Below are 24,807 nucleotides of genomic sequence, written 5' to 3' on the forward strand. Positions count from 1 at the left end.
TCCCCTAATCTATAAGTGTGTGTTTCAATGTATGGCTAACATCTTTAATTATTCTTTTATGATGTATTACATTTAGGGAATTATATCAAAATAAGGCATTTTAGAAAGTAGAGCTTTTACTGTACTAAGAAGAAAATACTTAGAGAAATGTTAACTGATCCTATCATGTAACTAGGTATGGACCTTATGGACCTAACTTAGTCAGGTGTGATGGCCTGGGAATCTAATTCAGAGGCTGAACCGGAGGAATCCCAGCCTGCACAGGAGTCCCCGCCTCCAGGGCCGGCTGTACTGGGGCAGGGCCTTGAATCTGAAGGGCCTGCACCTGTGCCGGATCCTAAGGAGCAGACACCAGCTGATTCCGCTCTGGCTCCGGAGGGGATTGAGGACCCATTGCCTGCAGGTGCTCCTCTCCCAGCTCTGTCAGGAGAAGGTGAGGCTGCCTCTGGGTCCAGTAACCCTCCAGCCTCTCCTGAGCTGCTGAGGCTCAGGGCAGAGAGACGGAGGGAACTAAGTTCTCTCAGGAGGAGTGCTCACCTTAAGGCCAGGAGAGGCGGGTCACCTGTGGGCTGGGACCGCCCTAGGCCCCAGAGGAGATAAAGGCCAGTCAGCCCAGTCCCAGGTTGCGGGAGCAACGTCGTTGGAAACCTGTTTCTGCCAGCACCCAGACCTGTTCTTCCAGAGTTCCCAACCACGCCCGGCTTCTTGCTTTGGACCCCGCTTTGCCCTTGGTGGACAGTCTCCAGACCCTCGACCCAGGACCAGACTCTGACCACGCCTCACGGTAACCTCCCCCCCCCTTCCGGGACCATCACATCAGGTTTCACTCTGAGTAAAACTTTGTTGAATATCTCTCTGTAAGAGGTGGGAAAGGTTCCAACCCTTTTCAGAGCAGGTTTCTCACTGTGAGCTCTCCATGGTGCTGAGGCAACTGGCCATGTGTGACCTGACTAGAACTCATGTAGCTACAGTAGCAACTTGGGGGAGGGATCTGCAGTGGTGTCAATGGGGACTTCTCTCCTAAGGCTCCTAACTTCAGGAGTGGGTGGTTTTATTTTTGCAAGGGAAAAGAGAGAATCCTCACTCACACACACATGCTGTATCCATGGTAAGGATCTACCCCTTGTGTGTCTGCAATTTTTCAATAAAAAACCAGAACTCCAGCTAATGAATGTTTGTTTGGCCCTAAGGCAGGATTAGTAGTTTTGCTGCTGGCTGAGAACTTGATTTCACTATGCTCTGCTTGAATATTTGAAACAAAGACATCATGGCTCTCAAGTACTCTCTCATCCAAAGAAAAACAAACCCTGTAGCAGTATCCTGGATTCCCTGCTGCATTTAATGTTTCAGTAAGTGAATGTTGGCATAGGAATACTTAACTGATTAACAAGTATTTATTTCTGGGGCTGAACTGTTTGTAATGTTCATTATGAAGCTGCAGTCCTTCAGCTCAGAGCAGACACCAAAGTCCCGACCTTTTGTGTTCCTTGAAGTTCCCACAGTATTTTTGCAAGACTGGATGTATTAAACATAGCTTGTGGCCAGGTTCCAACCTGGGCAATTATATTCTGCCTTAAATCTCTTGTGCAGTTCTAAATAGTACTCTGCACTTCCTGACACCTTTAGCTGTGCTTATTATATACCGAATGCAATTGGAGCTGAAAATATAGTAGCTCTATTTAAGGAAAATACAAACTGAACATTATTGGCAAGTGAACAATGTTGGAGTAGTTATCACAAACAGGAATGTGCAAAGGTTTTCACAGCACAGTCCTATGAACATTTACCTGAAAATAGGTCTGTGTTCACTCTTGAGCAAATGTGCTTAGGGTTGCAGCTGAGGAGAGTGAGAAATTCAGTTTTAGTTCTGATACTCAGTGCTAAATTACCTGGAGTGGCTTTTCTGTCTTTTTAAATGTAAGTACTATTTCTCACTGAAATAATGACCATGCAGGCAAATGTTTCCAGGCTTGATTTGTAACTTTCATGGTCTTTTATGACTGTGGAGAAGGAGGAAAAGAATGTGTGTGCACGTGCACGCGCACGCGCGCGCACACACCACACACACACACACTGTATGGAACTGTCACGAGCCTCTCATGTTCTTAGTAGCAATGATATGTGCAGTGCATTGGAAAGTTCAAACCTAATATCTCTTATGAGAAGGGAGTTGAGGCTGGGGGGAGGGGACCTTGGGTGACCTAGTGAATTCAGAGTCTGAACAATGATAGAGCACTTTCATAGAATCATGGGATCATAGAATTTTAGAGTTGGGTATGTTATAACAATGTCCCAATGGGAAAACCTGTGAAAGAATAATTGGAAATCTACTACGTGCTAAGCCATAAAGGAAAACTTGTTTAAAAATGCAACACCGGTGGTATTTAACTCTATGGAAATTAGCCAAAATGTACAAAAGAGCCAAATTAATTGTTGGAGATATGCAGACCAAACAGGCTCACTGTACCATATGTGGTGGCAATGTAGCAAAATAAAGAAATTTTGGGAGAAAATCCACTTAGAACTAGAAAAAATGTTAAGAATCTCATTTATTAGGAAACCAGAGGCATATCTATTGGGCATTACTGATTCAGATATTCCTAAAAAATTTAAAGATCTTTTTTTGTATGCAACAGTGGCAGTGAGAATTCTTATAGCTACAAGGTGGAAGAGCATCATAATTCCTTCTAGACAAGAGTGGATACAAAAATTGATTGAATATGCTGAATTAGATAGTCTATCTGAAAAAATAAAAAATAAACTGAGAATTGAATTTGTATCAAAATGGGAGGCCTTCAGATCATATCTTAAACAAAATTATACCATGTTAAAATCTGTAGCAGCTTTTGAGTGATCCCAGCAGTTTTTATTAATTGCTTATATAAATACAAACATTTATAAATGTGAAAATATTAACATAAAAAACACTATTTTGACATGGCAGTAAATTTATGTAAAAAGAATTAAGGAATAAATGGGAGGTCAGGTGTAAAAGATAAAGAGATTTTTATTTTTATTGTAACATGAAATTGCAATCACAAATTTTTGTCATACTTTTTATCTTATTAACAGATTGTGCAAATTTTATTTTCTTTCCTTTTCCCTCCCTTCTTAAGTTGTACCCCCTTTTGGTATTGTTTTCTTTTTGTATGTAATAAGCATTGAAAAAAATAAATAAAATAAGTTGGAAGGGATAACAAGGGCCAACTAGCCCAGCCCCCCGTGATGCAGGAATCTCAATGGAAGCATCCATGACTGATGGTCATCCAGCCTTTGGTTAAAAACCTCCAAGGAAGGAGAGTCCAGAACCTTCCGAGGGAGTCCATTCCACCGTCAAACAGCCTGTACCATCAGAAAGTCCTTCCTGATCTCCTTTCTTGCCAGAATCTCCTTTCTTGCAATTTGAATTCATTGGTTCAGGTCCTGCCCTCCAGAGCAGGAGGAAGCAAGTCGGCTCCATCTTCCATGTGACAGCCCTTTCAATAACTTCCTGGTTATTTTCTAATTCTTTCCAAAGCAGCAAAAGAGCAAATGCGTAGCTTTTTTTCTAGAAGGAAAAGGAAACATTTCATTTGCTAGCTTTGTTTTTAGCCCAGTGAATCAAATGTTTTATTTGTTTTCTATTTTAGGTATTTAATACAGGGGCCTCAACCAGGATACCCAGACCACAGAGGGAAAAGAAACCCAACTGTTATGCAGATATTAATCCTTAAGATTAAGAGAACAACAGTAACCTATAACCCATTAACTGCACCACATCATCACCCAGACCCAGCTGAGGTCCATGGTTGTTGTTCAGCTGGTTGTTGCTGAAATGCTGGCTACCCAGCCAAAGCAGGCATAGATCAGTGCTGTTGTGGCATTTGTGAGGGAGGGTAGAGAACAGGATGGATCCAGACTAACAGCGCAATCCAAATCATGCCTCCTAGAAGTAAATGCTTTTAAATTCAATGGGGCTCACTCCCGGTAAGCTGAGTTAAGATTGCAGCCTTGACTTGAAGGTAAACGTATGGTTCACCGGAAGCGGCTTAGTCATGCTGGGCACATGACCTGGAAGCTGTACGCCGGCTCCCTCGGCCAATAAAGAGAGATGAGTGCCGCATCCCCAGAGTCATCTGTGACTGGGCCTAATGGTCAGGGACCCCTGACCATTAGGTCCAGTTGTGGCCGACTCTGGGGTTGTGGTGAACCAGAGCAGCACACGGAAACGCCGTTTACCTTCCTGCCGGAGGGGTACCTATTTATCTACTTGCAGTTTGACGTGCTTTGGAACTGCTAGGTTGGCAGGAGCTGGGACTGAGCAACAGGAGCTCACCCCATCGTGGGGATTTGAACCTCCTACCTTCTGATCAGCAAGCCCTAGGCTCAGTGGTTTAACCCACGGGGCCACCCGCGTCCCATGACTTAGGTCCCACTTATTTCAGTAGGAACTGGCCTAAACCCACCTACATGGGAAGAAGCCTCCACTGACTTCAATAGAACTTGCTTCTAAGTAGACACAGTTAGGACTGCAGCATAAATGTTCCTAGCTTCCTGTCCAGATCCAGCCCACTGTGCTTAGCTTATGCACCGAGTTTGTGAGAAGGCTGGGCAAGAAGGACTCTTGGGCAGCAACCGTGTCAGTGAACAAGGAGGTACCTGTTCTCACCTTATTTACTTCTGAGGTGGTTCACACAAAACATATTGCCAATGAACTATACCCTAGGTTTGCACGTTTACATTATAAACCCATAAAAATAATTGAAAAGGTTCAAAGCATTTGAAACTTTGATGTTTTATCTCATTGGTAGCTGATTCAACTTTCTTCTCTGGATTTATTACACAGTAGGGGATCTTTGACTTGAAGAACTTGGGCAAAAAGAAGAGACAAACAAATATTGAACTAAATGTAAGTGTATATGCTTGGTATTTTATTAATACAACCATCAAATTGCAAGTCAGAAAGAGGGTGTGTGGGTGCTCACATCTGGAAGACATTTAAATATTTTCATGTGGCATGCATCCATGTTCTTACCTTATAAAGTATTCTGGTTTGGCCTTTTCTAATCTTTACATAACTCATTTACTAAAAAAAATATTGGAGGCTTTCCACAAGTAGCTATTTTCTGAAGTCGCCCCTGGAAATTTGTGTGATATGAAATCCATATGCTTACATTATGTCCTTCACATAGCCTTGATGCGCAAAGGCAGCAATAGCATTGTGTGTGGCCACTTTTGCAGTTTGTAACCTAATGGCAGCAGTATTTATTTTCAGATTGATGGGCTGTAAGAGACCAAACCCTGGAAACCCAAATTATACTTGCAATCTCTTCTCCCAATCTACTTAATACAATTTTGAAGTCAAAAATGTTGTCTTGGTCACATGCTCAAAGCTTAAGCAAAGAAACTCCAGGGAAGTATAGAGATCCTATTACCATAGCAATATAAAATAGGAAATCAACACACATCAGCTTCTTTAACTTGATTCAGAAGACAAATGAGAGGAAAGAGGAACTGAGGACCTGTGCTGTACAAAGGCCATGCCAGGATGTGGCAGCAGCAATATGTTCATCAAGTTCCTAGCCTGGTCCTGGAACCACTCCTTGTTTAGGCTCGTGCTGGAGTCATTTTGAAATGTGGATCTGGGAGCGTTGTATCAGTGTAATTAAACTGTTGCAAAAGTATTATTATTTTTTTTAAAAAATATTTATTTCTTATTCTGAGGAAAAACAAGAGGATTTTTTGTTTTGCTTATCAGTCATTTTCCTCTCACACCTCTAGGTCAGGCATGTCCAACCAGAAGTAGAGTGTGATCTGCGATTCAGTATAAAAACTGGCAGTGATCTACCACCCAGGGATGGGTGCAGGGTGGGCGGGTGCACGCCACCGGCTGCTTCTCCCGAGGGGGCAGGAATGGGAGCAGGGTGGGTGGGCGATGCCAATCCTGCCCTCCTTCCTCCCTCCACCCCTCCCATCAAAGAGAGCCACTCAGATGATTCTGATGCCAATCCTGCCTTCTCCCCCTTCCTCCCTCCACCCCTGCGCAGGCAACGCTCTTGCTGGTCCTGATCCCGCCTTCCCTCGCCAGCATGGGAGCACCTCTTCCAGTTTACTGTACAATGTTTCCTCAGATAACTAGCAAAAATGTGCATGTTCCAGATAAGTGTGGAATTTGAAAATCTCGTTGCAGAGGAAGGTGTGCCATTCCCTTCATCAACATACCGCCCCGAAGTAAGAAATAAATTTCCAGAAACTAATGTGGGAAATGTTGCAAAATGCAATCCTGGCCCGCCTGAAGATCTGGATGGACGGTTCTTATAATGCAGGGGTCCCCAAACTACGGTCCGCAGGCCACGTCCGGCCCGCCAGGCTCATAAATCCAGCCCGCCAGCCAAAACGCCCCGCCGGGTTTACCTCAGTGCGCGGGGACTGACTTAGCGGACGGCAAGGACCTTCTGCTAATGAGGAGACGTGATGCCATTTCTTCTTTCATCCCGGCCTTTTCCACATTCTGCATAATCTAAATAGGATCATTTGTTTGTATAGTTAGGTTACTTCCTAAACAAACAATAGAAAATTAAGAGACAGTCTTTTTTAAAAAGAAGAAGTAGTAGTAAGTGGTTTGTTCCCTATGGCTGGGGGTGCTAGGATGGGAAGCAGCCACGTTATCCAGTGACGTGGCACCAGGGGAGAAAGTTGCTTGATTTAGTTCTTCGGGGGGAGAGATAGATAAAGAGAGAGAGAGAGAGAGAGAGAGAGAGAGAGAGAGAGAGAGAGGTTGCATTGAAAGTAAGCAAGGGCACCGCAGTTACTTGAACCCCGTCCTGGAAACCAGGAGTGCCAACACCAGTGCCTTTTGCTCTCTTTTTTGGCAATGCAACAAGGTGAAAAGCAAAACGTGAGAGAACACTCTGAATACAGAATGTTCTCTCAGGGGGGAAAACCCTTAAATGTTATGAAGTTGCAGACAGAACACAATCAAGGATTTGTCCCTTCCCAAGCAAGGGATATTCACCTAGATATGTTTAAGTCACAGAGTGCCATGTTGACTGCCATTAATTTGCAGGACACAACAGAGAGACTGGTTCCAGTCTTCAAACGCTGCCTTTATGCTCACCTTTTTCTTTGTCCCTCTGAAGTGTGAATTCATGGGCCTGGAAGTTCCTTCTGCCGGTCTGTGAAAAGCAATCTGGACTCATTAGTTTGTCCCCGGCCCTTTCCCGCCAATTCCCGAGAAATGTTTTTGGAACCCAGCTGTTCTTACTGACCTGACTTCTGCAGGAAGAGCTGGCTTCCCCTGAGTGTGGTGGGCTCTTCGACAGAACTGTGAAGAGATCAAGCGGGGGGAAATGGAGAAGCCAGCCCAAAAGGATTATACTGAAAAAGATTACTGAATTGTGGAGTGTGAAGCTCACTTGCCATTAAGTTTCCTGAAGGCTTGCAAAATTCTATTTCTGGAGTCACTGAGATGCACCTGAAAGAGACTAAGGTCTTCAGCAGCCCTCCCCTCCAGACACAGGAGCAAAAACAGCCGGTTACCTAAAGCAGCGAACTCAATCCCACACTGCAGATGTTCACTTGATGTATCAAGAGTTCTGACACCACCTCTTACTTGTCAATGGAGCAGATCTGCTTCTGGCACAGGTAGGTCTGTGAGGTCTGTAAAAAAAGAGCTCAAACAAAACAAGGCTGGCTGTCCCACCAAAAGGTGTACCTTACTGTGTGCTGATGGCACAGGAAAGGGCCTCCCCTGCAGTGGTGTCCTGACAAGAGAAGTCCCTCCTGGGGGCCACCAGGGGGCGCATTGGAAGATGGCCGACAATAACATCTCTCCGACCCACACAAGGTAATTAAGAGGCTGCTATGGGAGTATGTAGCCTCCCTTGCCCCCCCAAGGGGATGGGGGGGACTGCCTTGCCAGCTGTGTCCATAATTCACCCCCGGATTCGAAAGAAGGGGGTGTGGACACTTGGCAAGAAGCCCTTGAGATCGGCTCTCCCTGACACTGTCTCTAATCAGCGCACTGGTTCGCATTAGCTCAAAATATATAATTGGAAATATATAATTGGAAAGAAGCTAATGCACATACATCAAGTGAAGATCGGGAGTAAAGACTGCTGATTAATGGGATCTCTGTGAGCGGAGCGACGGGTTGGACAAATAAATCAAGTGAAGAATCATCATTAAAAGACTGGTACATTGGAGTGAAACGGAAAGGGGGGAGGATTTTTTTCTTCTTTTTTTGCCTTATGTGAGTACCAATAACCCTCCCCTCCAGAAAGAAGAATCGTTGCGATTATTAATCACAAGCAGGAGACCTCGAACTGTGTGGGAATGAATTACTGATTAAAGAGAGAACTGGTGGAAACACCGGGGAATGAAAGGAAAGTTTTATGACACAGTTATAAATGGAATTTCATGAAGATAGGCTTGCCCATAGGAGGACGAGGGGGAGGAGGACCAGGGTCATTGGAATGTGAATGTATGGTTATCGGAACGTTATCTTGACCTGGCAGAGCCCTCTGAGATATAGACTGGCAAGCCTGTGAATCAACGGACAGACTGTGGGAATGTTTTTAATGGAGGTGTGGAAATGGCGTCTGTCCTTTATGTGATATGATTTTTGGAGAGTGTAAAACCCACACAGGAGATGTTTGTCTTTCACCCGCTTGTGAAGATCACAAAGAAAGGAATATATGATAACAACAAGATGAAGAAAATAACAAAAAGACTATCTGGACAGAACTGGATAGAACTGTTTAATTAAAGCAGCAGCAAGAGTGATGTTTGGACCCCTTTCGGAGCTTGAAGTATGGGTACACCCAACAAAAAAGTTAAAAATTTGGCTGTATAATTTGGAATTAATGTGATTTGGAATTAATGTGATTTGATTGGCCTGTTAATAAAAAATATTTTGAACCTAAGAGAAGTTCCTCCTGCTGGAAGCACCGAGACAGACTGCATTGGCTTTTGAGTTCACAGCTCTTCTGAAAAAGTGATTGGATAACCATCATTGCTCATTACAAGCTCTTTGGAATACGTAGTTTGCATATTTAATGTATCATTCCATTCAGAGCCTACCTTTTCTCCAATGGGCTCATGGTATTTGAATGGTCCCCCTCACTGCGACCTGAAAGAATCTTTGTACAAAGAGTTGCAAGCAGAACACAGAGAGATTTTCTCCTTAGCCAAGCAAAAGGCTGCTACAATTACAATGGAGCATTTAGAGACCAGTGGTTAGTTATTAGTGCCTATAGCCACCTCTGACAATTGAGAGGAAGCAGCCAGCCCCCACCCGCCCACCATACACCCCCAAACCCCCCCAGGGATCCCTCCAGCCCCCAGCCCCCAACCTCCACCCACCCCTGCCCCCTCAGGAAAGGAGCCCCCCGGGAAAGAAGCCAGCCCCCATCCAACCACCCCTGCCCCCCTACAGGAAAGCCCCCCCAGGAAAGAAGCAAGCCCCGCAGGAAAGAAGCCAGCCCCCACTCAAATACCCCTGCCCCCCAGGAAAGAAGCAAACCCCCCCAGGGAAGAAGCCCCCCAGGAAACAAGAGAGCCCCCACCCAACCACCACCGCCACCCCCAGGAAGAAGCAACCCCCCCAGGAAAGAATCCAGCCCCCACCCAAACACCCCCGCCCCCTCAGGAAAGAAAAGAGCCCCCCAGGAAAGAAGCCCCCAGCAAAGAAGAGAGCCCCCCCAACCACCCTGCACCCACCCCTGCCCCCCAGGGAAGGAGCCCCCCAGCAAAGAAGCCAGCCCCCACCCAACCACCCTGCCCCTCCAGGAAACAAGCCAGCCCCTACCCAAACACCCTTGCCCCCCAGGAAAGAAAAGAGCCCCCAGGAAAGAAGCCAGCCCCACCCAAGCACCCCTGCCCCCCAGGAAAGAAAAGAGCCCCCCAGGAAAGAAGCCAGCCCCACCCAAGCACCCCTGCCCCCCCAGGAAAGAAAAGAGCCCCCCAAGAAAGAAGCCAGCCCCCACCCAAACACCCCTGCCCCCCAGGAAAGAAGCAAACCCCCCAGGGAAGAATCCAGCCCCCACCCAACCACCACTGCCACCCCCAGGAAGAAGCCCCCCATAAAAGAAGCCAGCACCCACCCAGCCACCCTGCACTCCCCCCAGGAAAGAAGCCAGCCCCCACCCAAACACCCCCGCCCCCCAAGGGAAAAAGCCAGCCCCCACCCAACAACCCTGCACCCCAGGAAAGAAAAGAGCCCCCCAGGAAAGAAGAGAGCCCCCACCCAACAACCCTGCACCCATCCCTGCCCCCCAGGAAAGAAGCCTGCCAGCAAAGAAGCCAGCCCCCAACCAACCACCCTGCCCCCCCCCCAGGAAACAAGCCAGCCCCTACCCAAACACCCCTGCCCCCCAGGAAAGAAGCAAACCCCCCAGGGAAGAAGACCCCCCAGGAAACAAGAGAGCCCCCACCCAACCACCACTGCCACCCCCAGGAAGAAGCCCCCCATAAAAGAAGCCAGCACCCACCCAACGACCCCTGCCCCCCAAGGGAAAAAGCCAGCCCCCACCCAACAACCCTGCACCCCAGGAAAGAAAAGAGCCCCCCAGGAAAGAAGCCCCCAGCAAAGAAAAGAGCCCCCACCCAACAACCCTGCACCCATCCCTGCCCCCAGGAAAGGAGCCCCCCAGGAAAGAATCCAGCCCCACCCAAACACCCCTGCCCCCACAGGAAAGAAGCCCCCCAGGAAAGAATCCAGCCCCCACCCAAACACCCTGCCCCCCAGGAAAGAAATGAGCCCCCCAGGAAAGAATCCAGCCCCCACCCAAACACCCTGCCCCCCAGGAAAGAAATGAGCCCCCCAGGAAAGAAGCCAGCACCCACCCAAACACCCTGCCCCCCAGGAAAGAAATGAGCCCCCCAGGAAAGAAGCCAGCACCCCCCCAACCACCCCTGCCCCCCCCAGGAAAGAAATGAGCCCCTGTGATAGGAATTTTATGGTCTTAGATATATAGTAATGTTCATAACTGCACATACATAGATCAACAAGGAAGACCAACCTGGAACCATTTTGATTCCTAAACTGACCAAATCCTTTCTCTGCAAGGTTAACCTGGAAAAGCCTCCCCATTGTCTCTTTCCTCACAAATCCTGTCTCAAATATATGAATAGGGTGTGAGCCTGTGACCTGGCCCAGGAAATAAGTATTTTACCACTACAAAAGAATGGCCAGGCTCCCCAGGAAATCCAACCAAGTAACCTGCCAGACAGGAAATAAACAAAGTGACAGGAGAGAACAACATGCAAATGTTCTGTTTTAGACCGCCTTATCTGAGGGGTGGTCTTAGGTTACACCCCTTCTGTGATGAATGCATAATGTTTCTGGGGGTGGTCGTGATCTGGAGGATGGGAATTTCAAAAGTCTTTATAAGCCCTTGCACAGCAATTTTGGGGGTCCTCTTCCTCTCCTGCGTGTGAGGGGGGCACCCTGTTGCAACAGATCAATAAAGATCAAGCTTACTAGCTGCTTTGCTTCTCAATATTCTCTGGTTGGCCTCTGTTATTTTCTCCTACCAATAGGGAACCTATGTAAGGACTCTGTATGGACTCTTGTGTCCCCCATAAGGGAAAAGGGCATATTTTTATTTACAACAGCCCCCCAGGAAAGAAGCCAGCACCCACCCAAACACCCTGCCCCCCAGGAAAGAAATGAGCCCCCCAGGAAAGAAGCCAGCACCCACCCAAATACCACTGCCCCCCCCGGAAAGAAATGAGCCCCCCAGGAAAGAAGCCAGCACCCACCCAACCCCCCCAACCCCCAGGAAAGAAGCCAGCCCCCACCCAAATACCACTGCCCCCCCAGGAAAGAAGCAAGCCCCCAGGAAAGAAGCCAGCACCCACCCAAACACCCTGCCCCCCCAGGAAAGAAGCCAGCACCCACCCAAACACCCTGCCCCCCCAGGAAAGAAATGAGCCCCCCAGGAAAGAAGCCAGCACCCACCCAAACACCCTTGCCCCCCAGGAAAGAAGCCAGCACCCAGGAAAGAAGCCAGCACCCACCCAAACACCCTGCCCCCCCAGGAAAGAAGCCAGCACTCACCCAAACACCCTGCCCCCCCCAGGAAAGAAATGAGCCCCCCAGGAAAGAAGCCAGCACCCACCCAACCACCCCTGCCCCCCCCAGGAAAGATGCAAGCCCCCAGGAAAGAAGCCCCCAGCGAAGAAGCCAGCCCCCACCCAAATACCACTGCCCCCCCGGAAAGAAAAGAGCCCCCCAGGAAAGAAGCCAGCCCCCACCCAAACACCCTGCCCCCCCCGCTGCCTCCAGGTGGGAGATCACTGCCAGTTTTTATCTTGGATTGTTGCTCCTGCCCTACTTCTGGTTGGAGATGCCTGTTCTACTCCTTGGAAGCCACATTAGAAATACATTGAAGTTCTGCCCATTAGGAAAGGAGCTGATCTGTAGTCCCCAAAAAGCATCCCACATTGGCTGCATCCTGAGCTAACATGAAATTCAATGGAACTATGTTGTCTTCTGTGCCTCTGCTTTGCTCTATATCACATGCACAGCTTTCTTTCCCCCTGGATCCCCCTGGACCCTTCTCACTTTCAAGGCGTACCTCTGCTAAAATCTCCCCAATCTTGGTTTTTCTAACTTTGGCAACAGAAACCCCTTCCTGTTCTTTTTACAAAATGGCTTCTCCAGTTGCCTTTTAAATGAAAAGCCTTCTATTTTCTATATTTATTCTTCATGCTGCTTGAAGCCGACTTCATATCCTCCTACCCTTGACTGGGCTTCTTTTTACATCCAAAGACTTGTTTGTTGGTTGAAAGGTAAAGAAACTTGATTTTGCCCCTGACATTCTTTCATTTCTCTTAATTTTCCCTTGGCTTTTCTAGTCATCAGGTGTTTTTGTTTATCTTGATTCTCTTTAAAATCTTCATCTTGGTATTTTTATGAGTTTTCAGTTTAAATTTTGCTTTTGGGGCTTTCTCAAAGTCTACCTTCTGTCCACAATGTATTCTCCCTGTTTTATTAGGATTAATTATTTGATAGTCTTCTATTTTCTTTCAGTTTCCTTTAATTTAAAATGTTTTGCCTCTCCTAACACTTTTTCCGGAGTTACTGAAATAAGATATCTATCCATCTATCTACAAGCAATATTTAAAATTGTCAACTATGAAAGTGAAAATTCGTTGTATCTTTTTAAAATTGTAAATAATATTTTTTTCCACGCAGTACAATTCCTTTGTTTACTTTAAAATATATATATTAACTATAGTTTTGAAAAGAAATCTAACCTAAGCTGGTTTGAGTTTCCACTTCTTCCCCCAGCCTCCCTCTCCTAATCCCTCTGCCCATTAGCTTCTCCAGCCAGCTCTGACCAGTGAGAGGGTTAAACCAGTACTGTAGCCAAGGACAGTCTCACTCACTAGAATCTGGCTCGCTCCTTCCGCCAACTGTTGGTCAGTAGGACACATAAAAAAGTCCCTTGGCGCATTAATACAGTGGATACAAATGTGTTTGTTTTCAACATGGGATCACTGCGCATGGGTAAGAAATTAGTACCGGCCCAACTCCCTAACAACAGGGTTGCCAACTTGAATAAAATATAGGGTGGGGGGCAGTAAGCCCCACCCTACATAATCAATCACATGACATGGCACACCTCCCCATTTGAATGGCAATACCCATCACCTTTTGGGGGGGGAGTCCCAGCCCCCTCAAATATTGGGGGGGGGGGACTTAAGAGGAGTTAGCTCCTAAACTGGGGTATATGTCATTCCTGGATCAATGTCTTTCCTTGCTTGGCTATGTGTGGCACCTGCTGTGCGTTTGAATGGCATTTTGCCCATGTATCACACTGATGGGAGCAGTAAAGATTTGGGCAGACACTGCAGTCGGAGTTCGAATTTTTCATTGAGTGGGAGCCAGAAAACTCTCCTCCACTGTGTGCTTTTGTGAAGGTTCTCATGACCCTCCCATGGCCAGTTTTGGGGATGATCTATGCTCTTCCCTTTCCCTATAACAAGATGTTCTGGTTCCTCCAATAATTTCTAGCCAGTTGTAATTGAAAGTGGCATCATGAACAAACATATCCTAGGTTATCCAACCCCCATAAAACATGAATGTGCTACACAAATGTGTAACCTGATAAAGTTTTTTGAAGTACACTCTTTACTACTGGTTTGAAGCAGGGGGGCCAACTTGAATAAAATATTGGGGGGCCATGTATGTCCCACCCCTCATAATTGACAAGCCATGGTGAACACATACCATTTGAATAGCAATGTCCATCACCTGTAGAGGGGCAGCCCCATCAAATATTTTGTAGGCAAAAGGACCTCAGCCCCTAGGGGGTTGTCTCTGAAAGTTTGGAGTATCCTATGGTAATTTGTGAGGGACGCAGGTGGCGCTGTGGGTTAAACCACAGAGCCTAGGACTTGCTAATCAGAAGGTTGGTGGTTCGAATCCCTGCAACGGGGTGAGCTCCCATTGCTCGGTCCCTGCTCCTGCCAACCTAACAATTCGAAAGCACGTCAGAGTGCAAGTAGATAAATAGGAAGGTAAACGTCGTTTCTGTGCGCTGCTCTGGTTCGCCAGAAGCAGCTTAATCATGTTGGCCACATGACCTGGAAGCTGTACGCCGGCTCCCTTGGCCAGTAAAGCGAGATGAGCGCCGCAACCCCAGAGTCGGTCACGGGGTCCCTTTACCTTTACGGTAATTTGTGGACTTGTGGAAGGAAATGTAAAATAATTATATGGACTATGAGCATCTAGTGAAATCTGATGGTGCAATTTTAATTTTCCTAGTTTCTACCTGTTACCCTTTCCTAATCATTCAGATCTTCTGAATGAAAAGCTGTATGTATCTAAAGTTGTTTTTGCTTTAAAAGCTGCAACTGGCCATTTTCTGCTTTTATTTTAGACAAATTTATTTTAATTTTAGCCAAATTATGAATGTAATCCTTGTTTTGTAGGTGGCAACAGATGTTATTTATGAAACAGTTTCTTTTTTGGGTTTCCCAGTTGTCAGGGGTTCAGGAGCAGAGGCGAGGGCAAGGGAGGAAACAGAGAGCGAGGGGGAGGAGGCAGAAGAAAGGATGAGTGACGACGACGACCCGAGATCTCCGAGTCTGTCCAGTGAATCAGAAGATTCACAAAGAGAAGCACCAGTGGCAAGGGCAAGGGGGGAGACTAGGGGGACACCCCAGGAAGAAAGAGCCAGAGGGGACTCAGAGGGGAGCAGTTGGAGATCGGGACCTACGTCACCGCCAGAGAGTAGGGAAGAGGAAGAGCGCCTGGGAACTAGCGCTGGCAGCTCACAACAGGAGGGAGGGCACGAGTCAGGAGTGGCCACACCTTCATCGGGGAGCGAAGTGACGGTTAGACGGAAAGTGGAAGGTTGGGCGCGCGCGCCAAGTTCAAATGCACAGGAAGGTGGCGCAGTAGGCAGCCCGGAAAGAGAGCCAGGTCCTAAAGCCCGGCGCAAGGAGACAGGGGAGTCAGGGGGGTCAGCGTCAGAAGAATCCCGGAAGGGAGAGACCCAGGGGGGCAGAGGGACCCAGAGGAGAACTGTCAGGCGGAAAAGGTGGAGCAGGGCTAGGATATTAAGTTGGTGCGCAAGGGGCGGAGACTCAGAAGGAGCTTCGCCGACCTAAGCATAAGGCGTAGGGTTGCACGCAGCAGCTCAAGAATGGAGACTGTAACTCAATAAAGACTTTTAATCAACAACCGCTGGCTAGTGTGATCCTCTGTGAGCTAGGATCTGGAAGTAACCCTGACAGTAAGCTCCTTCTCTTCAAATTGTGGACATCCACGACCTCGCGGAGAGGAGGGAAAGCGGGTGCCTACAAGAAAGCTCACGAACGGTAGACAATATGACGGCCGAACAGCAAATAACGGAACTCAGAGACGCGGTTTCACGACTGACTGCCGAGGCGGTGGCGTCCAGGAAGAGAGAGGAGGACGCAGCGGCCGCCTACAGGGATCTCCAGGTCAGGTTGGACGTGCTTACGAAGCAGGGGCAACAGACACCCAAATCAGAGGGGATTGGGTTGGGGAGACGCACAGGCAGTCTGGTCTCGCACTTCGATGGGAATTTGCAACAGTACCCCAATTTTAGAGCAGACGTAATGTGTGCACTACAACTACTGCACAAAGACTTTAGAGATGAACAAGAGAAAGTGGGGTTCATCATGTCCCATTTGCATGGAGACGCTAAAGCATGGCTGCGCAATTTGTGGAGGGATAAGGATCCTGCGCTCCAAAATGCGGACGCCTTTATTAAAGCGATGGATGGCTGTTTTTTATCAAGCATTGACGTGGATCTTGCCCGAAGGGAGGTGCACGGACTAAGACAAGGGAGGGCCAGCGTACGGCAATATCATGCCCGCTTTTTCGCTTTGGTCAGTGCCCTGGAAAGGGACAGAGATTCGGCTCCCGTCAGAGACCTTTTTTGGGAGGGCTTGAACAGCTCGGTGAAAGATGAGATTGCGAGGGGGGAGAGACCCTGGACCACGCAGGAGATCGTTCAGAGGGCGCTGGCGGTGGGAGTGCGGCTGGAAGAACGTCCGTGGAGCAGGGACGAAGGGCGCAGCGGGCGCGAACCAGCCAGGGGCTCCTCCTTCCTTCCCAGAGAAGCAGCGCGTGCGCAATCCACGCCCCCAACAGGGGGAGGGGTGGAACCGATGGAGGTTGGGAGTGCAAGGGCTCAGTCAGCAGCCAGAGCCCTAGCACCGGCAGCAGTGAAAGCGAAGCCTCCTAGAGGGAACAGGAAGTGTTACATCTGCGAGGATCCAGGCCATTTGGCGAAAGAGTGTCCCCGGAGGCTCCACAAGCACACTGCAGCCTCAGCAATGGTGACTGCAGCAACGCAGCAAGGAGAACCACAGCAGGGAAACGACGATGTCTGGCTGGAAGAGGAGGCACTGGGGCCCAGCCAGACGTGTCAGTGAAGCAGTCCCCAGAGATTTTACCGCCCATGGACCCCCTCCCGCCCAAGCCAGTAGTGAGGCTCACCGCATCGCTCCAGCTACCCAATGGAATCACCATGGACGTGCCAATCACCGTCGACTCGGGAAGCAATGCAGACTTCATAGGGCAGGACTTTGTCGACCGGCACGCTATACAGTTGCTGCCTGCCGCGCTGCCACTGCAGGTTGTCACGGTGGATGGCAGGGAGCTGTTAGGGGGGCAAGTGGTGAAGCAGACGCCACCTATGGTGCTGCGGCTTGGAAATCACAAGGAGATTATCAGCTTCAACGTCACTCAACTCTCAGACACGCCTATCGTATTGGGCATGAGTTGGCTGGACAGGCACAGCCCGACGCTGGCTTGGTACCAGAGGCAGCTGACCTTCGGTTCTTCCTTTTGTGCTGAACACTGCATCATGCCCCAGCAGGAAGGGGAGCAAGAGGAGTCACAGCTGCTGCTAGGCACGCTGCAAGCGATTCCCCACAAGTACGCAGAATTTTTGGAGGTTTTCTGCGAGAAGGAGGCAGACAAGCTACCCCCCCACAGACCATATGACTGCAAGATTGACCTGCTGCCGGGGGCGGCGCTGCCCAAAGGGAAGCTGTATTCCATGTCTGAAGACGAACTGCAGGAACTCAAGGAGTTCATTGATCATAATTTGAAACGCGGTTTCATCCGAGAGTCCCAGGCAGCGGGGGGCAGTCCTGTATTCTTTGTGAAGAAGCGAGACACGCCCCAGAAAAGGCTCGTGGTGGACTACCGCATTTTGAACAGTGTCACCAAGCCGTCGGACTTCCCCATGCCCCGAATCGACGACCTCCTCGCGAAAGTACGCAAGGGCAGCGTGTTCACCAAGTTGGACCTGCGAGGGGCGTACAACCTGATTCGCATGCGGGAAGGAGATGAGTGGAAGACAGCCATGTTCACACCCCTGGGCACCTACGAATATAGAGTTATGCCTTTTGGATTGCAAAATGGCTCCCACGTTTTTCAAGCTTTCATGCATCACGTGTTGGCGGGGCTCCTCTACAAGACGTGCGTCTGTTTCTTGGATGACATCCTGATCTTTTCGGAATCGCAGCAGGAGCATGACAGACACGTCAGGGAAGTGCTGAGCAGGCTCCAGCAACATAGGCTTTACGCCAAGCTGGAGAAGTGCCAATTCGACGTGACGGAGGTGGATTTCCTGGGATACAGGTTGTCTGACAAGGGGCTCGCCATGGACAGCGCCAAGGTTCGAGCGGTGTTGGATTGGAAAAGCCCACGCAACCGGAAGGAGGTCCAACGATTTGTCGGCTTCGCGAACTTCTATCGCAAGTTCATCAAAGGCTTCGCTATGCAGACTGCAGCCATTACAGACACGCTCAGTTCCAAGAAAAAGAAGTTCATCTGGACAGCGCAGGCGGAGCAGTCCTTTCAGGCACTCAAGCGTCTTTTCGCCTCGGAGGAACAGCTGCTTCATGTCGATCCTAGCAGGCCGATGAGAGTTGAAACAGACGCCTCGGACAGGGCCGTCGGAGCAGTCCTGCTGCAGAAGGACCCGCAGGGGGTTTGGAGGCCCGGAGCGTTTTACTCCAGGAAGCTCAGCAAGTCCGAACAGAATTACACCATCTGGGACAGGGAGTTGCTGGCTAGTCATGCAGCGTTCAAAGCATGGAGGCACTTCCTGATTGGAGCCAAGCACACGGTGCAGGTCTGCACGGACCACAAGAATCTGGAGCACTGGCGCACGGCACAGTTCCTGAACCAGAGGCAGATACGTTGGGCTGAGTTCTTTGCGAATTTCGACTTCCGAATAGAGTATGTCCCGGGGGACACCAACATCATGGCGGACGCGCTATCCCGTAAGCCACAGTATCTGGAGGACGCCACGCCAGCGGCCGCCATGCACATCTTCGCGCCAACAGTGTGGGCGTGCGCTGCGGCGACAGTGGACCTGGAGGCGGTGCGACAAGCGTTGCAGAATGACTCTTTCGCGCAAGCAAAGATGGCTGAGATGCGAAGGGGCACGGCAGCGACCAACGGGTTCCAGCTGAGAGATGGATTGCTCATCCGCAAAGGGGCCATCTACGTGCCGGGAGACGAACTTCGCGCCAAGGTACTGCATCAGCTGCACGACGCGCCCACTGCCGGGCACTTTGGCAAGGAGAAGACGGTGGAATTAGTCGCCAGGGATTTCTGGTGGCCCGGAATGAGAGGGGAGGTCGCGGACTACGTGGCGAGGTGCGACACCTGCCAGAGGGCCAAACCAGTGCACAGACCGTCGGCCGGACTGTTGGAACCGCTGCAAACTCCGGTCGAGCCATGGGAGAGAGTCGCCCTGGACTTCGTCACGGATCTGCCCAGCTCGAGGGGCAAGACGGCCGTGCTGGTGGTGGTGGACTTGTTCTCCAAGATGGCGCATTTCATCCCGTGTGCGAAGGTGGCCACGGCGGAACAAACCGCCAAACTGTTCATAGACCACGTGTTCAAGGTTCACGGTCTGCCACGGTCTATTCTGTCCGACCGCGGGCGGCAGTTCATCTCGAACTTCTGGCAGAAGCTGATGGGCTTCCTAAACGTCAAGATCAACCTGGCGTCGGCGAGACACCCGCAGACCAACGGGCAAGCGGAGCGGGTCAATGCCATCATGCAGCAGTACCTGAGATGCTATGCGAATCAACAGCCTGCGACGTGGGTGGATTACCTGCCGCTCGCCGAGTTCGCCTACAACAACACGAAGCACGTGTCCACGGGGGTCACGCCGTTCTTCGCCAACAACGGGAGGCACCCCAGAACCTTCCCGGGACTGGAAAGACTGGTGGAGGGGGAGCCGCAGACAGCAGATGCGTTCGCGTCGGAGTTGCAAGAGGTTCACGATCAGCTGCGGCGGCACCTGGAGCTGGCCAAACACGCATACAAGGTGCAGGCAGACAAACACAGAAGGGTTGGCGAAGAGGGCGACTTCCGGGGTTGACGCGATCTGGGAATGGCGGATTCCCTCCGAGCTCCGGAGGGAATCGGCTCAGCAGGGGACGGGTCTTTGCCGTGCCGGCGACACGGGGACCCTTAAAACCGCAGGCGCGGAATGCCTGCGGACTGAAGACTCGGCGGGTGCCTTAAGTGCCCCCCCTGATTCGCGAAGAGCCTTTTTAAAGGCTGCGGAGGGGATACGGGGGGTGGCGCGGCACTGAGAGTCCATCGCTACCTCTGCTGAGCGAAGCCGCGAGCCATGACCGGAGAGCGCTGACTTCCTTCCTTGAAATTCGGCTGAAAAAACAACCCGTGAGTAATTTGGACTTGGCTTTTAAGAAATTTATCCACTGAATTTGAGACGATCGGGGGATGTGCTAAAAGGAAGTCCGCACCCCCCACCTTGCAGACGATCTAGAGCAACGAAAAAAGAACTAAGCTGGAGTGCCTACCCTGTAAAGGGTGAGTTTTAAAAAAAAGACAGTAACTTCCAAGATTTGGAAATTTTGAACAGGAGAGAGGAGTGTTGGATGCTTTGTGTTCTGTTGTAAACAACCCCCCCTCCCGGGCCCGGGAGCGTCCTGCTTTGGAGCTGGTTTAAGAAGTGCAGAGTTTGACAGCTGTCAAAGCTGTCAAACGGACTGTTAATAGTGGGAAATTGCTACCTAAGTTACCTCTGGATTAAAAAGAGTTACAATTGATCTAAAATTGTTGGAAATAAAGAAACAATAACAAGACAGAGGACTGTTGGGGAAAAGAATACTAACTAACCAGATTCCCTCTAGAGGGAATTCTGTGGAACTACAATGGCTGTGGATGGAAAGATACTGGGAGAAATCGAAAGGATGTTCTATTTGGTCGGAATCTTACAAGAGCAGACTACGGCTATGAGTGAACAATTGATGACCTTGACTTCTGAAACAAGTAGTCCTGCTGAATGTAACGAGGACCTCAATGAGAAAGAATCCACAGCTGAACCAGAAATGATAATAAAAGAAGTGGAGAAGACAAAACAAGAAAGAGAAGAAGTGATGTGGGAAAATACTGAGCAGAAGCTGATGCCTGTGGAATACAAACAAGGAGATTATTGGAGCAAATCTATTATAAATCCACGAAAGATGCAGAAGACGAAAGTGGAGGCCCTGGGAGTCTATGAAATTAAGGAATTTAAAATAAAGAAATATAATCGGGGCCTCCACATAGACTCTGAGTTTGATTACCTTCAAGATTTACGCCTTGTGGAAACTCTTCAGCAGCTGTTTGCAAATATGGGAAGAGACTTTGGATTGATGGTGAAAGAGCTCTTTCGAGATGTGACGACTGGCATAAAGGATTACCAACAAGACCGGCGGAGAGGGACTGAAAGAGACTGGAGGGCCTCGGACGTGAGGAACCCGGGCTAAGAACTGTTATTTTGGACATGCTTTGGGAAGGGACGCAAACCGGGGATGGGAGGGAGGGAAAAATTAAGTTCTAACAACACTCATGATTATGGGATTTGGTTAAAAAGATCATTATTCAAGAAAAAATGGGAAATCGATGGAAGGGAATTGAGGTCCAACTTAGAAAAAATTAATTTTGTTTGCTTTTATAAAAGGACTAATACTAAGACAGGGAAATGCCAATTTGCTGATATAAATTTGGAAATGGGGATGCAAGGGAGGGGGTAGGGGGAAGTCAATGACCAGGGTTAGGAAATAACATTTTCGGGAAAGTATATATGTTTGTTGTTGTTTTCTTTTTCTTTTTGTTTATGTGTTTATTTCTTTTTTGTGTTTTTGTTTTTGTTTATATAAAATGTGAAAACCCAATAAAAATTTTATAAAAAAAAAAAGAAGGGTTGGCGAAGAGATCCATGTGGGAGACTGGGTCTGGTTAGCAGCCCACGCAGTGCCGGCCAGGTCGTTGGCCAAGAAGAAACTAGGGCATAAGCAACTGGGGCCCTACCAAGTCGAAGAGCAGGTCAACCCGGTGGCTTTCAGGCTGGCGCTTCCGGAGGGTTCCAGAATGCATCCGGTGTTCCACAGATCGGTGCTCACTCCCTACAAGGCACCGCACAGGTTTCAGGAACCCGGCACGGCGCCGAGTCCGCTCCGAGAGGGAACCAGGCAACGGGGAGTGGCACAGGAGGTGCGCCTCAACGAAGTCACGGAGATTTTGGACTCCAGATGGGGGGAAGAGGGGGTAGAATACCTTCTCGCTAAGGAGGGCACCCCGGCCAATGCCAACAGCTGGGTGCCGGGCTACGCTCTAGATGAACCTCTGCTCAAGGAAGAGTTTCATGCCCTCTTTCCCCATAGGCCAATGCCGGCGGACTTTTTCGACGACTGGCTTTTCACGCCCACGCTTTCAGCCAGCACGTTCCGGGGGTTCGACTCGGATGAGGAACCGACACGAGACGCCCGTTCCCCGGAGGGGTCACCCTCGGGATCTGCCTCAGAACCCTCGTATTGGTGGGATGATCGACCAGAGGAGCAGTGGCGCAGGAAGTGGCTGGAGGGTCCAGGACGAGCTACGCCTACAGAAGGAAGCGAGGGAGAGACCGACATGGACTTTTTCGGGGACAACCAGGGTCTCGAGCACGGCGGCACGGAGATGGAAGCAGAGGTGACCGTCGTTGACGAGAGCAGGGAGGAAGAACCGGGAGTCTGCGGATGGAGGCCGGCCACGGGAAGCGAACTGTACCCGACATTCGTCCCTTTGACACTGCAGCACCCAGTTCCCGCACCGGAGGGAGGGGAGGGGGGAAGGGGGGGCTTTGAGGGGGGGATGGATGTCAGGGGTTCAGGAGCAGAGGCGAGGGCAAGGGAGGAAACAGAGAGCGAGGGGGAGGAGGCAGAAGAAAGGATGAGTGACGACGACGACCCGAGATCTCCGAGTCTGTCCAGTGAATCAGAAGATTCACAAAGAGGAGCACCAGTGGCAAGGGCAAGGGGGGAGACTAGGGGGACACCCCAGGAAGAAAGAGCCAGAGGGGACTCAGAGGGGAGCAGTTGGAGATCGGGACCTACGTCACCGCCAGAGAGTAGGGAAGAGGAAGAGCGCCTGGGAACTAGCGCTGGCAGCTCACAACAGGAGGGAGGGCACGAGTCAGGAGTGGCCACACCTTCATCGGGGAGCGAAGTGACGGTTAGACGGAAAGTGGAAGGTTGGGCGCGCGCGCCAAGTTCAAATGCACAGGAAGGTGGCGCAGTAGGCAGCCCGGAAAGAGAGCCAGGTCCTAAAGTCCGGCGCAAGGAGACAGGGGAGTCAGGGGGGTCAGCGTCAGAAGAATCCCGGAAGGGAGAGACCCAGGGGGGCAGAGGGACCCAGAGGAGAACTGTCAGGCGGAAAAGGTGGAGCAGGGCTAGGATATTAAGTTGATGCGCAAGGGGCGGAGACTCAGAAGGAGCTTCGCCGACCTAAGCATAAGGCGTAGGGTTGCACGCAGCAGCTCAAGAATGGAGACTGTAACTCAATAAAGACTTTTAATCAACAACCGCTGGCTAGTGTGATCCTCTGTGAGCTAGGATCTGGAAGTAACCCTGACACCAGTGCTTTTCTTCACTTAGGAACAGATGGAGTTTGATTTTCAGAATTACTATAATCTCGGAACAAAATGTCACTTTTATCCAGCAAGACAATGACACAAGCAATGAAGACCCCATGTCATCTGGATCCTGAGGCGCAAGAATATTGCTTCTGTATAGGAGATTTTAACATGGTCATGGATTAGGCTGTTGTCAGAGCCAGAATTTTTCTATACCTGTATAAAATGCATGCAGGTATGGCACAATTTAGCATTGTTTCATGATAAACAGATTATTTTCTAGCAGGCTTGCTAAGGAATGAGTTTCTCAAATGCGTATCAGAGGAAGAACACAAGTTTTGCACCCCAAAGTCTCCTGGAGAGGAAAAGGGGAAACCTGGACATTCCGGAATCAAATCAGAAACCAGGGCGGCTTCTGTAATTCGGGGGCTGTCTCTGGAAAATAGGGACACTTGGAGGGTATGCTGCTACCATTCTGCCACAAGGATTACTGTGGGCACGTTTAGCAGAAGAGAACACTATGAAAAAGAGAAACAACCCCTGGCTGCTAACTGTACAAAACCACTGTCAAGAAAGTGTGGGGATAATGTTGGCCACTCTCTCCCCTTTTGTTGCGATATGCCCTTTGCGAAGTTAGGAACACTGAAGTCAGTTGGGTTTGCTTTTGAGCAGACATGGGCTGCCTGTCTTCTTGAATGAGACTACAAAGCAGGTAGCGTTTGCACCGTCAAGCCCAGGCCTGAGTCCACACAGGAGCAAGTCTAAAACTGCAACACCAGAAGGATCTGGTTATGACTCAGACTACAGAGGCTTCTGAAGTTCATAGTTCATTCAGAATACAGATTTGTGCAGTCCAAAATGCTCAGCTGCGTTATGCAATGTCACTTCCCCATTCAATTTATACAGCCTGACCAGGATGCTTGGCAGACTAACGTGTGAAAGTTATTTTCAATGAAACTCATAAGAAAACTCTTGCTGATCACAGTTGTTGCAGGAACTTCCCCCCAATCATTCGGTTTGTACAAACACGACACACACACACACACAACATACGCAACATTTTTGTTATAAATGCATAGTAAATCAACCATACATCGGATTTACACCAGTCCACTTTTATTTTACTCCATGAATGAAGGAAAGAGGGATGGTTTGATACAGGACGGCCATAATCCCTTAACCATACCAGCACATACACTGGAGCCCTACCCAGTTGGGATGACAACCTTGATGGTCCCAGACAGGAGACCATCAAGGTCACAAAGGACTTGCATATGGGAGTGGATTCAACATGGACTGGAACAAAGGACAATGATCAGATCTTCCCTCTGGGGGCAGGAAACTGCCAGCTCCCCTTTGTCTCCTGGAAGTGACTCTGGGGAGGGGGAAAGGAGGAACCAGCCAGGTG

At 49.4% G+C, this 24,807-nt stretch overlaps 1 long non-coding RNA gene across 1 annotated transcript; it reads right to left on the minus strand.

The window, feature by feature from the left end:
• Nucleotides 1–2,989: 2,989 nt before the first annotated feature.
• LOC309532932 lies at nucleotides 2,990–8,657 on the minus strand. The gene is made up of 4 exons (XR_014220076.1): nucleotides 7,248–8,657; nucleotides 7,097–7,154; nucleotides 4,446–6,499; nucleotides 2,990–3,547 (listed from the first exon to the last, which is right to left on the minus strand). It is a non-coding gene; the product is annotated as an uncharacterized lncRNA (long non-coding RNA).
• Between the last annotated feature and the right edge of the window lie 16,150 nt (nucleotides 8,658–24,807).

Source organism: Podarcis vaucheri, assembly GCF_965113315.1.
Source record: "Podarcis vaucheri genome assembly, chromosome: 5".
In the NCBI taxonomy this organism is placed as follows: domain Eukaryota; kingdom Metazoa; phylum Chordata; class Lepidosauria; order Squamata; family Lacertidae; genus Podarcis; species Podarcis vaucheri.